The sequence below is a fragment of the Cherax quadricarinatus genome, chromosome 79 (assembly GCF_038502225.1).
Source record: "Cherax quadricarinatus isolate ZL_2023a chromosome 79, ASM3850222v1, whole genome shotgun sequence".
Lineage (NCBI taxonomy): Eukaryota > Metazoa > Arthropoda > Malacostraca > Decapoda > Parastacidae > Cherax > Cherax quadricarinatus.
The window spans coordinates 5,417,443-5,434,787 of NC_091370.1; the positions used below are offsets into that span (position 1 = coordinate 5,417,443).

Here is a 17,345-nt window from a genome sequence, read left to right on the forward strand (position 1 = left end):
TGAGATTAATATTTCTGTTTATGGTCAAATGGGTGAGTGAGTGTAAGTGTGAACCGTCAGGTGGTATTCGTGTAGTTAGTTGACGGGGTGTATCAGGGAGATAAGATGTTTTCTAAAGGTAGTTTTGAAGGTGATGAATGTGTCTGCAGTTCTAGAGTTCTCAGGTAGGGTGTTCCAGATTTTAGGGCCTTTGACATACATTGAATTTTTGTAAAGGTTTAGTCGGACACGGGGAATGTCGTAGAGATGTTTGTGTCTGTGTTATGCCTGTGGGTTCTGTCACAACTATCAAGAAAGCATTTTAGGTCAAGGTTGATATTGGAGTTTAAGGTCTTGTAGATGTAGATTGCACAGTAGTAAGTGTGGATGTACTGAACAGGGAGTAAGTTTAGATCTATGAAGAGTGGGGGGGTGTGTTGCCAGGGATGGGATTTGGTGATTATTCTTACTGCAGCTTTTTGTTGGGTTATTATTGGCTTTAGGTGTGTTGCTGCAGTTGATCCCCAAGCACAAATAGCATAGGTGAGGTATGGATAAATAAGTGAGTGGTATAGTGTGAGAAGGGCATTTTGCGGCACGTAGTATCGTATCTTGGAGAGGATCCCAACCGTTTTGGATACTTTTTTGGTTATGTGTTGGATATGGGTGCTGAAATTCAGGTTGTTGTCAAGGTATAGGCCTAGGAATTTGCCCTCATTATGTCTGGTAATTAGAGTGTTGTCGATCTTATTGTTAATTTGTGCATCTCCTGCTCTGCTACCAAACATAATATAGTAGCTTTTGTCAGTGTTAAGCGTAAGTTTATTGGCTGTCATCCAAGTCGATATTTTGATCAGCTCCTCGTTAACAATGGTGTTGAGGGTGGCAAGATTAGGGTGAGAGATGACATAAGTCGTGTCGTCAGCAAAGAGAATGGGTTTCAGGTGTTGGGATACGTTTGGAAGATCATTGATGTATATGAGGAAGAGCAGGGGACCAAGGACACTTCTCTGCGGAACTCCAGTATCAAGTGGCCGTGTTGTTGATGCTGTGTTTTTAATGGTGACATACTGATACCTATTAGTAAGGTAAGATTTGAAATAAGCAAGCGCATGACCTCTTATACCGTAATGGTCAAGTTTGTGGAGTAGGATGTCGTGGTCTACTGTGTCAAAAGCTTTTCTTAGGTCAATAAAAATTCCTAGTGGATATTCCTTATTTTCCAATGCTGTGTAAAGCAGATCTAGCATTTTTATGATTGCATCATTAGTGCTTTTATTTTTCCTGAATCCAAATTGGCAGGGGTTGAGTATGTTTTGTGCCGTTATAAATGAATATAGTCTCCTGTGCACGAGTTTCTCAAAGATTTTGGATAGCAATGGTAAGTTTGATATTGGCCTATAGTTGTTTAAGTCTGTGGGGTCACCACCTTTATGTTTTGGTGTAACCCTTGCCATCTTGAGTAGTTTTGGGAAGGTGCTAGTTTCTAGTGACTTGTTAAAAAGTAATGAAATAGCATGCGAAAGGACATGGGCCGCCGCTCGCTTGTACAGTAATGGTGGGACATGAGACAGATTCCCTGAGTTATTTTTAAGTGACTTTATAATCTCGGTGGCTTCCGTGGGCTCAGTTGGTGCAAGATAGAAGGAATTTGGGAAATTCCCATCTAAGTAATTCCCTGGCATGGGCAATGGTATGTGGGAATTTATTAGCGAGATTAGATCCTATGGTTGAGAAGAAGTCGTTTATCTTGTTAGCTGTGTCAGTGGGATGTAGTGGTGTTTCATTAGGTTTAGTTAGGACAACATTCTTGTTTTTTTTTCAGTTTGTGGGTCCCTAGAATCTGAGAGAGTGTTTTCCAGGTCTTTTTTATATCTCCTCTAGTGTCTGTGAATCTACTGGAGTAGTATAGTTGTTTGGCTTTCTTTATCACTTTGGTGAGAACTGATGAATAGTGTTTAAGAATATCTTTGTGTATTAAGCCCTGTCTATATTGCTTTTCATATTGGTATTTCTTGTCAATGGATTTCAGAATGGTGCTGGTTAGCCATGGGCAATCAAGTCGTTTGTTTGTGATCTGTTTCGTTTTTATAGGACAATGTTTGCTGTAGGTTAGGTTGAACAAGGTTAGGTTAAGGATCCCTAGCTTTACTGACAAGCTATTTACAGGTTAAGGATTCCTAACTTTATTGACAAGCCAAGAGCTGTTACCTACATCAGCTCATTTGAAAGCATTTTTATTGTTATGATGGTGAAAGTTTTTCTTTTTTGGGCCACCCTGCCTTGGTGGGAATCGGCCAGTGTGATAATAAAAAATAATAAAATAACATACAAGTAGGGAACAGGATGAAGTTGGAGCCATCTGTGGGCCATCATTTTCATTTGATCAACTGACTTTATCTCGTTGACATCATTATGCTGTACGAATGTGTTCCATACTCGAGTCATCCCCCCCTCCCCCCACCCTCTCTCTCTCTCTCTCTCTCTCTCTCTTTCTTTTTAAAATTTAGTTTTTTCTTTTTTGTTCTTTGTTATATTCATGGTGAAAGTGCTGAACCCACAAGAGTTAGTGCCTGGGGAATGGGTGGTAATCAGGTTTGACTTGGAAAAGTGGAGGGTAGCTCCAGTCATCAAATCAAGAGTCCTTACCTGGAGAGAGTTCCGGGGGTCAACGCCCCCGTGGCCCGGTCTGTGACCAGGCCTCCTGGTGGATCAGAGCCTGATCAACCAGGCTGTTGCTGCTGGCTGCACGCAAACCAACGTACGAGCCACAGCCCGGCTGGTCAGGAAACGACTTTAGGTGCTTGTCCAGTGCCAGCTTGAAGACTGCCAGGGGTCTGTTGGTAATCCCCCTTATGTATGCTGGGAGGCAGTTGAACAGTCTCGGGCCCCTGACACTTATTGTATGGACTCTTAACGTGCTAGTGACACCCCTGCTTTTCATTGGGGGGATGTTGCATCGTCTGCCAAGTCTTTTGCTTTCGTAGTGAGTGATTTTCGTGTGCAAGTTCGGTACTAGTCCCTCTAGGATTTTCCAGGTGTATATAATCATGTATCTCTCCCGCCTGCATTCCAGGGAATACAGTTTTAGGAACCTCAAGCGCTCCCAGTAATTGAGGTGTTTTATCTCCGTTATGCGCGCCGTGAAGGTTCTCTGTACATTTTCTAGGTCAGCAATTTCACCTGCCTTGAAAGGTGCTGTTAGTGTGCAGCAATATTCCAGCCTAGATAGAACAAGTGACCTGAAGAGTGTCATCATGGGCTTGGCCTCCCTAGTTTTGAAGGTTCTCATTATCCATCCTGTCATTTTTCTAGCAGATGCGATTGATACAATGTTATGGTCCTTGAAGGTGAGATCCTCCGACATGATCACTCCCAGGTCTTTGACATTGGTGTTTTGCTCTATTTTGTGGCCAGAATTTGTTTTGTACTCTGATGAAGATTTAATTTCCTCGTGTTTACCATATCTGAGTACGTAATTGAAATTTCTCATCATTGAACTTCATATTGTTTTCTGCAGCCCACTGAAAGATTCGGTAGATGTCCGCCTGGAGCCTTGCAGTGTCTGCAATGGAAGACACTGTCATGCAGATTCAGGTGTCATCTGCAAAGGAAGACACGGTGCTGTGGCTGACATCCTTGTCTATGTCGGATATGAGGATGAGGAACAAGATGGGAGCGAGTACTGTGCCTTGTGGAACAGAGCTTTTCACCGTAGCAGCCTCGGACTTTACTCTGTTGACGACTACTCTGTGTTCTGTTAATGAGGAAATTATAGATCCATTGACCGACTTTTCCTGTTATTCCTTTAGCACGCATTTTGTGCGCTATTATGCCATGGTCACACTTGTCGAAGGCTTTTGCAAAGTCTGTATATATTACATCTGCATTCTTTTTGTCTTCTAGTGCATTTAGGACCTTGTCGTAGTGATCCAATAGTTGAAACAGACAGGAGCGACCTGTTCTAAACCCATGTTGCCCTGGGTTGTGTAACTGATGGGTTTCTAGATGGGTGGTGATCTTGCTTCTTAGGACTCTTTCAAAGATTTTTATGATATGGGATGTTAGTGCTATCGGTCTGTAGTTCTTTGCTGTTGCTTTACTGCCCCCTTTGTGGAGTGGGGCTATGTCTGTTGTTTTTAGTAACTGTGGGACGACCCCCGTGTCCATGCTCCCTCTCCATAGGATGGAAAAGGCTCGAGATAGTGGCTTCTTGCAGTTCTTGACAAACACGGAGTTCCATGAGTCTGGCCCTGGGGCAGAGTGCATGGGCATGCCATTTATCGCCTGTTCGAAGTCATTTGGCATCAGGATAACATCGGATAGGCTTGTGTTAACCAACAATAAAAAAATCAGTATTATGGATGGAACAGTTCAAAAGTAATCCAAATTTTAGAGAGGAAACTAGATATTTTGGGTGTGATTTGATAATGATCCAGGACTAACTGAAGCATCATTTAAAAGTTTCATTTTAAAACTATGGGCTATTTGTGAATCAGTCCTTTGCTAGCATGAAGATAGTTTCCATGAAGGAGGGTAGGAACTTCTTGTTCCTCATTCACATATCGTAAGTAAGGTGAGTGTGGATTAGCAAGTAGTACTGAGGGAGCAAAGTTTTTGAGGAGTATAGTAATAATAATATAATGATATTTATTTTTACAAGTTCAAGTATAATGTATATACTGCTGTATAGAAAACCCTTTGTTATACAGAACATTTTGGGGTCAATTTTGTCCCCAGGATGCGACTAATTCCCAGGTACCTGTTTTACTAATAGGTGAAGAGGGACAGCAGGTGTCTTTAGGAAATGTGTCCTAATGTTTCCTCATGTACTGGGGATCAAACCACGGACCTCAGTATGTGAGCTGAGTAATGTACGTATTTTAGAACGAATGCCAACAGGAGGGCCCCATGTTAACCTTTCTCTGGCATATAGAAATATACCTAGTTGGATGAATCTTATTAGAACCAGCTAGCTGAGTTAAAATTTATATGTTATGAAAATGAAGACAGGAATTTTTCCTCTTCAGCTTGTTTTTACATATGTATAATATTTATCTTAATTTTTTTTTTTTTTTTTTTCTCAACAAGTCGGCCGTCTCCCACCAAGGCAGGGTGACCCAAAAAAGAAAGAAAATCCCCAAAAAGAAAATACTTTCATCATCATTCAACACTTTCACCACACTCAAACATTATCACTGTTTTTGCAGAGGTGCTCAGAATACAACAGTTTAGAAGCATACACATATAAAGATACACAACATATCCCTCCAAACTGCCAATATCCCAAACCCCTCCTTTAAAGTGCAGGCATTGTACTTCCCATTTCCAGGACTCAAGTCCGACTATATGAAAATAACCGGTTTCCCTGAATCCCTTCACTAAATATTACCCTGCTCACACTCCAACACATCGTCAGGTCCCAAATACCATTCGTCTCCATTCACTCCTATCTAACACGCTCGCGCACGCTTGCTGGAAGTCCAAGCCCCTTGCCCACAAAACCTCCTTTACCCCCTCTCTCCAACCCTTTCGAGGATGACCCCTACCCCTCCTTCCTTCCTCTATAGATTTATATGCTTTCCATGTCATTCTACTTTGATCCATTCTCTCTAAATGACCAAACCACCTCAACAACCCCTCTTCTGCCCTCTGACTAATACAGTGGACCCCCTCATAATGATTACCTCCGAATGCGACCAATTATGTAAGTGTATTTATGTAAGTGCGTTTGTACGTGTATGTTTGGGGGTCTGAAATGGACTAATCTACTTCACAATATTCCTTATGGGAACAAATTCGGTCAGTACTGGCACCTGAACATACTTCTGGAGTGAAAAAATATCGTTAACCGGGGGTCCACTGTACTTTTATTAACTCCACACCTTTTCCTAATTTCAACACTCCGAATTTTCTGCATAATATTTACACCACACATTGCCCTTAAACAGGACATCTCCACTGCCTCCAACCGTCTCCTCGCTGCTGCATTTACCACCCAAGCTTCACACCCATATAAGAGTGTTGGTACTACTATACTTTCATACATTCCCTTCTTTGCCTCCATAGATAACGTTTTTTGACTCCACATACACCTCAACGCACCACTCACCTTTTTTCCCTCATCAATTCTATGATTAACCTCATCCTTCATAATCCATCCACCGACACGTCAACCCCCAAGTATCTGAAAACATTCACTTCTTCCATACTCCTCCTCCCCAATTTGATATCCAATTTTTCTTTATCTAAATCATTTGATACCCTCATTACCTTACTCTTTTCTACGTTCACTTTCAACTTTCTACCTTTACACACATTCCCAAACTCATCCACTAACCTTTGCAATTTTTCTTTAGAATCTCCAATAAGCATAGTATCATCAACAAAAAGTAACTGTGTCAATTCCCATTTTGAATTTGATTCCCCAAAATTTAATCCCACTCCTCTCGCGAACACCCTAGCATTTACTTCCTTTACAACCCCATCTATAAATATATTAAACAGCCATGGTGACATTACACATCCCAGTCTAAGACCTACTTTTACGGGGAAGTAGTCTCCCTCTCTTCTACACACCCTAACCTGAGCCTCACTATCCTCATAAAAACTCTTTACAGCATTTAATAACTTACCACCTATTCCATATACTTGCAACATCTGCCACATTGCTCCTCTATCCACTCTATCATATGCCTTTTCTAAATCCATAAATGCAATAAAAACTTCCCTACCTTTATCTAAATACTGTTCACATATATGCTTCAATGTAAACACTTAATCTACACATCCCCTACCCACTCTGAAACCTCCTTGATCATCTGCAATCCTACATTCTGTCTTTCCTCTAATTCTTTCAATTATAACCCTACCGTACACTTTTCCTGGTATACTCAGTAAACTTATTTCCATATGCTGCATAAGTGTCTCAATCTTCAACTTGTCGGTTTTTTCAAACCATTCATCAAAACTTATTCCTCTATAATTTTTACAGTCTCTTTTGTCCCCTTTCCCTTTATATAAAGGGACTATACATGCTCTCTGCCAATCCCTAGGTACCTTCCCCTCTTTCATACATTTATTAAACAAAAGTACCAACCACTCCAACACTATATCCCCCCCTGCTTTTAACATTTCTGTCATGATCCCATCAGTTCCAGCTGCTTTACCCCCTTTCATTCTACGTAATGCCTCGCGTACCTCCCCCACACTTACATTCTGCTCTTCTTCACTCCTAAAAGATGGTATACCTCCCTGACCAGTGCATGAAATTACTGCCTCTCTTCCTCAACATTTAAAAGTTCCTCAAAATATTCTCGCCATCTACCTAATACCTCCATCTCCCCATCTACTAACTCCCCTACTCTGTTTTTAACTGACAAATCCATACTTTCCCTAGGCTTTCTTAACTTGTTTAACTCACTCCAAAATTTTTTCTTATTTTCATTAAAATTTCTTGACAGTGCCTCTTCCACTCTATCATCTGCTCTCCTTTTGCACTCTCTCACCACTCTCTTTACCTTTCTTTTACTCTCCATATACTCTGCTCTTCTTATAACACTTCTGCTTTGTAAAAACCTCTCGTAAGCTACCTTTTTCTCTTTTATCACACCCTTTACTTCATCATTCCACCAGTCACTCCTCTTTCCTTTTGCCCCCACCCTCCTATAACCACAAACTTCTGCCACATTCTAATACTGCATTTTTAAAACTATTCCAACCCTCTTCAACCCCCCCACTACTCATCTTTGCACTAGCCCACCTTTCTGCCAATAGTTGCTTATATCTCACCCGAACTTCCTCCTCCCTTAGTTTATACACTTTCACCTCCCTCTTACTTGTTGCCACCTTCCTCTTTTCCCATCTACCTCTTACTCTAACTGTAACTACAACTAAATAATGATCCGATATATCAGTTGCCCCTCTATAAACATGTACATCCTGGAGCCTACCCATCAACCTTTTATCCACCAATACATAATCTAATAAACTACTTTCATTACGTGCTACATCATACCTTGTATATTTATCCTCTTTTTCATAAAATATGTATTACTTATTACCAAATCTCTTTCTACACATAGCTCAATTAAAGGCTCCCCATTTACACTTACCCCTGGCACCCCAAATTTATCTACTCCCTCCATAACATTTTTACCCACTTTAGCATTGAAATCCCCAACCACCATTACTCTCACACTTGATTCAAAACTCCCCACGCATTCACTCAACATTTCCCAAAATCTGTCTCTCTCTACACTTCTCTCTTCTCCAGGTGCATACACGCTTATTATAACCCACTTTTCACATCCAATCTTTATTTTACTCCACATAATCCTTGAGTTAATACATTTATATCCCCTCTTTTCCTGCCATAGCTTATCCTTCAACATTATTGCTACTCCTTCTTTAGCTCTAACTCTATTTGAAACCCCTGACCTAATCCCATTTATTCCTCTCCATTGAAACTCTCCCACCCCCTTCAGCTTTATTTCACTTAAAGCCAGGACATCCAGCTTCTTCTCATTCATAACATCCACAATCATCTCTTTCTTATCATTTGCACAACATCCACACACATTCAGACTTCCCACTTTGACAATTTTCTTCTTATTCTTTTTAGTAATCTTTACAGGAAAAGGGGTTACTAGCCCATTGTTCCCGGCATTTTAGTTGACTTTTACAACACGCATGGCTTACGGAGGAAAGATTCTTATTCCACTTCCCCATGGATATAAAAGGAAAAGTAATAAGACCAAGAACTATTAAGATAAAATCAAAGAAAACCCAGGGAGGTACTACCGTCCTGCCAAGTGAGTGTAAAACGAAGCCTGTGATTGTTTTACATGATGGTAGGATTGCTGATGTCTTTTGTCTGTCTCATAAATATGCAAGATTACAGGCATGTCTTGCTACTTCTACTTACACTTAGGTCACACTACACATACATGTACACATTTATTTATACACACTCATCTGAGTTTTCTTTGATTTTATCTTAATAGTTCTTGGTCTTATTAATTTTCCTTTTATATCCATGGGGAAGTGGAATAAGAATCTTTCCTCCGTAAGCCATGCGTGTTGTAAAAGTCAACTAAAATGCCGGGAACAATGGGCTAGTAACCCCTTTTCCTGTAAAGATTACTAAAAAGAATAAGAAGAAGAAAATTGTCAAAGTGGGAAGTCTGAATGTGCGTGGATGTTGTGCAGATGATAAGAAAGAGATGATTGTGGATGTTATGAATGAGAAGAAGCTGGATGTCCTGGCTTTAAGTGAAACAAAGCTGAAGGGGGTGGGAGAGTTTCAGTGGAGAGGAATAAATGGGATTAGGTCAGGGGTTTCAAATAGAGTTAGAGCTAAAGAAGGAGTAGCAATAATGTTGAAGGATAAGCTATGGCAGGAAAAGAGGGACTATAAATGTATTAATTCAAGGATTATGTGGAGTAAAATAAAGATTGGATGTGAAAAGTGGGTTATAATAAGCGTGTATGCACCTGGAGAAGAGAGAAGTGTAGAGGAGAGAGAGAGATTTTGGGAAATGTTGAGTGAATGCGTGGGGAGTTTTGAATCAAGTGTGAGAGTAATGGTGGTTGGGGATTTTAATGCTAAAGTGGGTAAAAATGTTATGGAGGGAGTAGTAGGTAAATTTGGGGTGCCAGGGGTAAATGTAAATGGGGAGCCTTTAATTGAGCTATGTGTAGAAAGAAATTTGGTAATAAGTAATACATATTTTATGAAAAAGAGGATAAATAAATATACAAGGTATGATGTAGCACGTAATGAAAGTAGTTTATTAGATTATGTATTGGTGGATAAAAGGTTGATGGGTAGGCTCCAGGATGTACATGTTTATAGAGGGGCAACTGATATATCGGATCATTATTTAGTTGTAGCTACAGTTAGAGTAAGAGGTAGATGGGAAAAGAGGAAGGTGGCAACAACAAGTAAGAGGGAGGTGAAAGTGTATAAACTAAGGGAGGAGGAAGTTCGGGTGAGATATAAGCGACTATTGGCAGAAAGGTGGGCTAGTGCAAAGATGAGTAGTGGGGGGGTTGAAGAGGGTTGGAATAGTTTTAAAAATGCAGTATTAGAATGTGGGGCAGAAGTTTGTGGTTATAGGAGGGTGGGGGCAGGAGGAAAGAGGAGTGATTGGTGGAATGATGAAGTAAAGGGTGTGATAAAAGAGAAAAAGGTAGCTTATGAGAGGTTTTTACAAAGCAGAAGTGTTATAAGAAGAGCAGAGTATATGGAGAGTAAAAGAAAGGTAAAGAGAGTGGTGAGAGAGTGCAAAAGGAGAGCAGATGATAGAGTGGGAGAGGCACTGTCAAGAAATTTTAATGAAAATAAGAAAAAATTTTGGAGTGAGTTAAACAAGTTAAGAAAGCCTAGGGAAAATATGGATTTGTCAGTTAAAAACAGAGTAGGGGAGTTAGTAGATGGGGAGATGGAGGTATTGGGAAGATGGCGAGAATATTTTGAGGAACTTTTAAATGTTAAGGAAGAAACAGAGGCAGTAATTTCATGCACTGGTCAGGGAGGTATACCATCTTTTAGGAGTGAAGAAGAGCAGAATGTAAGTGTGGGGGAGGTACGTGAGGCATTACGTAAAATGAAAGGGGGTAAAGCAGCTGGAACTGATGGGATCATGACAGAAATGTTAAAAGCAGGGGGGGATATAGTGTTGGAGTGGTTGGTACTTTTGTTTAATAAATGTATGAAAGAGGGGAAGGTACCTAGGGATTGGCAGAGAGCATGTATAGTCCCTTTATATAAAGGGAAAGGGGACAAAAGAGACTGTAAAAATTATAGAGGAATAAGCTTACTGAGTATACCAGGAAAAGTGTACGGTAGGGTTATAATTGAAAGAATTAGAGGTAAGACAGAATGTAGGATTGCGGATGAGCAAGGAGGTTTTAGAGTGGGTAGGGGATGTGTAGATCAGGTGTTTACATTGAAGCATATATGTGAACAGTATTTAGATAAAGATAGGGAAGTTTTTATTGCATTTATGGATTTAGAAAAGGCATATGATAGAGTGGATAGAGGAGCAATGTGGCAGATGTTGCAAGTATATGGAATAGGTGGTAAGTTATTAAATGCTGTAAAGAGTTTTTATGAGGATAGTGAGGCTCAGGTTAGGGTGTGTAGAAGAGAGGGAGACTACTTCCCGGTAAAAGTAGGTCTTAGACAGGGATGTGTAATGTCACCATGGTTGTTTAATATATTTATAGATGGGGTTGTAAAGGAAGTAAATGCTAGGGTGTTTGGGAGAGGGGTGGGATTAAATTATGGGGAATCAAATTCAAAATGGGAATTGACACAGTTACTTTTTGCTGATGATACTGTGCTTATGGGAGATTCTAAAGAAAAATTGCAAAGGTTAGTGGATGAGTTTGGGAATGTGTGTAAAGGTAGAAAGTTGAAAGTGAACATAGAAAAGAGTAAGGTGATGAGGGTGTCAAATGATTTAGATAAAGAAAAATTGGATATCAAATTGGGGAGGAGGAGTATGGAAGAAGTGAATGTTTTCAGATACTTGGGAGTTGACGTGTCGGCGGATGGATTTATGAAGGATGAGGTTAATCATAGAATTGATGAGGGAAAAAAGGTGAGTGGTGCGTTGAGGTATATGTGGAGTCAAAAAACGTTATCTATGGAGGCAAAGAAGGGAATGTATGAAAGTATAGTAGTACCAACACTCTTATATGGGTGTGAAGCTTGGGTGGTAAATGCAGCAGCGAGGAGACGGTTGGAGGCAGCGGAGATGTCCTGTTTAAGGGCAATGTGTGGTGTAAATATTATGCAGAAAATTCGGAGTGTGGAAATTAGGAGAAGGTGTGGAGTTAATAAAAGTATTAGTCAGAGGGCAGAAGAGGGGTTGTTGAGGTGGTTTGGTCATTTAGAGAGAATGGATCACAGTAGAATGACATGGAAAGCATATAAATCTATAGGGGAAGGAAGGCGGGGTAGGGGTCGTCCTCGAAAGGGTTGGAGAGAGGGGGTAAAGGAGGTTTTGTGGGTAAGGGGCTTGGACTTCCAGCAAGCGTGCGTGAGCGTGTTAGATAGGAGTGAATGGAGACGAATGGTACTTGGGACCTGACGATCTGTTGGAGTGTGAGCAGGGTAATATTTAGTGAAGGGATTCAGGGAAACCGGTTATTTTCATATAGTCGGACTTGAGTCCTGGAAATGGGAAGTACAATGCCTGCACTTTAAAGGAGGGGTTTGGGATATTGGCAGTTTGGAGGGATATGTTGTGTATCTTTATATGTTTATGCTTCTAGACTGTTGTATTCTGAGCACCTCTGCAAAAACAGTGATAATGTGCGAGTGTGGTGAAAGTGTTGAATGATGATGAAAGTATTTTCTTTTTGGGGATTTTCTTTCTTTTTTGGGTCACCCTGCCTCGGTGGGAGACGGCCGACTTGTTGAAAAAAAAAAAAAAAAAAAAATGTATGTGTAGTGTGACCTAAGTGTAAGTAGAAGTAGCAAGACATACCTGTAATCTTGCATATTTATGAGACAGACAAAAGACATCAGCAATCCTACCATCATGTAAAACAATTACAGGCTTTCGTTTTACACTCACTTGGCAGGACGGTAGTACCTCCCTGGGTGGTTGCTGTCTACCAACCTACTACTATCTTAATATTAATTTAAAAGTTACATGCTTAGTTCCCAAATATTATGTAGCAGATGTTATCAATGATAAGTTTACCTTTCTTGGTTTTATTCCAACTTTTTTTTTTTTTTTTTTTTTTTTTTTTTTTTTTTTTTTTTTTTTTTTTTTTTTTTTTTTTACCAAACCTAAGAAACTGTATATAAAAACCACTCAGTTTGTCATTGCCTTATTAATCTTAATTAATCTTAAGTTTGCCCAAAATGCTCTGCATATTAACCTGTTAACTGTCCAAACATAGATTTATGTTCTCTTGCCCAGCGCTACGAACATTTTGAAAAAAAATAATGCTTTTTTTCTTTTATAGAAATAAAGAGCACATTTTTCTACGTGTCATAGAATAAAAAAAAAATTGGGCCAGCACTTACTGAGATATGAGCCTGCGAAGTTGGCACTTGATGATCACCTGACGGCAACGTGGAGCTCTGCCGCTTGCAGAAATTCTACATATTTATCTTTTTTTTTTTTTTTTTTTTTTCTTAGTTTTTATGATATGATAATCATGTTTTACAGTAATTCTTTTGATTTCATGGCCAATTGTTGTTTATACACAAATATTATATACATAATTATAATCATACTGTCACAAACACATATACACACTGATAGGTGATTTTTCACACCTGGTTGAATCACATTCTATTATCTACAACTATATACAAATATTTACATGTCCCACTTATGTTTCTAGAACTCTACGATTGTATGATACTCCATGAAGCATGGATTCATACAGAATGCCACCCCACACTGGTGACACATGAATCGTGTGTCCTTCCACTGTTGGGGTCGTTTTGTGGTGCTAAAACACACAACACACTTTTTCTGCGAATACTTCTTCTTTGGGGTAGGTGGTATTGGTATCAGGTAGTGACAGTTAAGGATGATTCAATCTGGCACTTCCCCAACTGGTTGTGGTTGGGGGACATGTCACTGTTGAGGGGCAGGTACAAGTGTGATACCATACTATTTTGCTATCTGTTTTATGACATTCAGGGAGAATTCTGCAAAACGTTGTCTTTTTCAAGTCTTTATTTTGTACATATTGAATGCATTGAGGACTGCAATGTCTACAAGGTGGAAAAACACTTTTATATACCACTTGTGACTCCTATGCACACAGTCAATGAACCCTATCAACATGTCACACTTGATGAAATTAAGACACATGTGCAGCATCTGGGTATCCTTATTGTAGACGTTTCGCCATCCAGTGGCTTTATCAATACAAATTCTAGGACATAACTTGAAGACAGTAGGACTATATACAGAAGATGAGGTAATCAGTCCCTCAACCTAGGAGTAGGTGCGAAGAGCACCGTAGTCGTGGAGAATCTGAAGCAGAAGCAAGGAGCCTGGCGCTTATATAGTAACGTCAGGTGTAGCAGACGAGGGCATAGTCACTGGTAGGTGGGATTCCCAGTGGAAGTAGGTCCTTCCCAAAGAGATGGGCTAGTTGTAGTAGTAGTTGTCGTAGCCGTGAAGGTTATGTACATGTCCTGAGAATCAAGATTCCATGATGTTGCAGTGTCTGACAAGTTGTGCAAGAATGGTATATAATACCGACAAGATGAAATTAAGACGCATGTGCAACATCTGGGTATCTTTATTGTAGACGTTTCGCCATCCAGTGGCTTTATCAATACAAATTCCAGGACATAACTTGAAGACAGTAGGACTATATACAGATGAGGAGGTAATCAGTCCCTCAACCTTCAAGTTATGTCCTAGAATTTGTATTGATAAAGCCACTGGTTGGCAAAACGTCTACAATAAAGATACCCAGATGATGCACATGTATCTTAATTTCATCTTGTCGGTATTATATACCATTCTTGCACAACATGTCACACTTGTCGCCTAGTCGCATATTGTTTATATAGTCGACCACAACAGCTGGCTTGACAGTACGTTCATTGGTGTCCCGATTCACTTTATCCGTTTGCACCATCTCGTTTCTGTGGATGGTTGACAGCAGTGTCACATCCTGTTTGTCATGCCATATCAGTACCATGATGTCGTTGGTATGAAAAATTTGCATTGCACCATCATCAACACTGCCTCCACTGAACCTTGGCATATGTTTTCTATTCCTTCTCACTGTTCCACATAAATCAGTATTGTTCACTCATAGGAAATAAATGAGCATAGGGCTTGTATACCAGTTATCTGTGTACAGTATATGACTCTTGCAAGGGTATGGTTCCATCATCTTGCGAACAACATCACCAGAAATGCCCAACATTCATCTGTACAATACAATACAATTTTTATTTCCTTGCAAGTTTACATTGAGATTCTGTAATTACAATAATGAGTTGCAGTGCAAAGAGAGCCACTGTCATGCCCTGGCATTATGGGCAGACTACTTAATACTAGAGAAATTGATCATAGTTTGTTTAAGTTGTACATCTGTTTTTATTTCTAGCAGATAGAAAGTTCACTCAAATTACAATCTGGGGATATTACAGTGGGACAAGTTGAATGTATTTTGTAGGTTGTGTATATCAATAGTAAGTATTTAAATTATATTATTGGAATATAATATTGAGTGTTGGTGAAAGTAGTTTACAGTATGAGAATGCTACAATTTGGTGTAATGCAGTATAGTTTTGTGCAGGTATTTATACTACAATATAGTATTAAGTTATGTATGAACTTTGGGTATCTAAATTTTGAAGTGTTAAGATTTAGGTAATTGGGAAATTTTTTAGCAAATTTAAGTATTGAGTATTTAGTTTAGGGTGAATAGATGGTTTTTGAGAAGAGTCTTAAATTGATGTTCAGACTGGGTTACTTTAGTATTTACTGGTAATGAATTCCAAATTTTGGGGCCTTTTATGTGCATAGAATTCTTACACAGTATGATGTGGACATGGAGTACATCAAAAAGTGCTCTGTGTCTTGTGTTATGGTAGTATGTCCTGTTAAGGTTGGTGAGGAGAAGTTTGAGTGGAGGGTTTATGTTTGAGTGTAGTGTTCTATGTACGTAGTAGGCGCAAGAATAAGTATGAATGTTCTTTACGGTGAGTAGTTTTAGACTTTTGAATATTGGTGGAGTATGCTGTCTGGAGTGGGAATTTGTTATCATTCTGACTGCAGCCTTTTGCTGGGTTATTAGTGGTCTTAGGTGATTTAATGTTGCACAAATTCCATAGATGAGATAAGGGTAGATGAGTGAGTGTTACAGTGCAAGGAGGGCTGATTGTGAAACATTGTACCATAACTTTGATAGTATGCCTACTGTCTTAGAGATTTTCTTGGAAATTTGTTGTATATGTATCTGGAATTTGAGGCTACTGTCAAGGTGGATTCCTAGAAATTTTCCCTCTGTATGTCTTGTGATCGGTGATCCATTTAGCATTATGTTAAGTGGAACATTTGTGGCTCTGTTTCCAAACTGAATGAAATAGGTTTGGTCAGTATTGAGAGTAAGCTTGTTAGTCATCATCCAGGTAGATATTTTCTGCAATTCAGCATTAACAGTGTTTGCCAGTATGACTGGATTTGAGTGAGAGAAGACATATGTAGTTGTGATGCATTCAGTAGGTCATTGATGTAAATGAGAAAGAGAAGAGGGCCAAGGACACTTCCTCGTGGGACCATGACTGTAATTGGTTATGTAGAAGAGTTAGCTCCATTTGTGTACACATATTTGCTTCTATTACTAAGGTATGACTTTTGGTAGTTGAGGGAGTCCCCTCTTATACCACAGTGTGTTAATTTAATGTGCAGCAAATCATGGTCGACTGTATCAAAAGCTTTACGTATATTAGTTCTGGAATGTGTATAATAGCATCATTTGTGCTTTTATTAGTCCTGAATCCAAACTGAGAGGGGTTGAGTATGTCGTGTGAGACAAGGTAGGAATAGATCTGCATATGAATTAATTTTTCAAAGATTTTAGAGAGCAGAGGTACGTTAGATATTGGTCTAGCTATTCAAGTCTGTTATTCAAGTTTGTCATCATCGAGTGTGTTTTTCCCAGTGTATACAACGACATTCAACAGAAGACCACTATCACAGTCGCACACAAAAAAAGTTTTATGCTGAAGCAGTTACATTTGCTCGGTATATATTGCTTGAATGTCAGGTGTCCCTTGAACAGAATCAAGGACTCATCGACAGCAGTGAATATCTGCTTCATATACATAAACACTTCCTGGATTTTGTGTAGGTCATTTCTGTTGGGCCTATTCCTGTCTGAGAAGTGCAACATTTGTAGCAACAGCATTAATCTGTTGCAGGGAAGGAGGTCATGGAAGACAGGAGTACATGTATAGTAGGCAGGGAAGGAGGTCATGGAAGACAGGAGTACATGTATAGTAGTACCATAATATTCCATCATGTAAATATTTTTAGAGGAAGAAAGAACAGTTCCTTGATAATGAGAACAGTTATTGCTCTAGTGAGGTCTTCATGAGTGTGGGTTATGAAATATTATTGTGATAAGGACCCCAATGGAAATAAGTCAATTTGTCTGACTTTCTTGGATTATCCTAGGTTCTCTACACATGCTGCTATGTATGATAATCTGTGTAACTATATTTGTGTATACCTGAATGAATTTGCCTACTTATAAACCATGCATTCTCCTCAGTGTTTGTTGCTTTGTATGTTCTTCAATATCAACAAATTCTGATCAGATTGTATATTAATATTTGTCCTTTCTGGGTACAGCATACC

At 39.5% G+C, this 17,345-nt stretch overlaps 1 protein-coding gene across 5 annotated transcripts in view; it reads left to right on the forward strand.

Annotated features, from left to right (window-relative positions):
- The window catches only part of LOC128702751 (putative uncharacterized protein MYH16), a 64,186-nt gene that overhangs the window by 20,485 nt on the left and 26,356 nt on the right, over positions 1-17,345 (forward strand). The window lies entirely within an intron of this gene.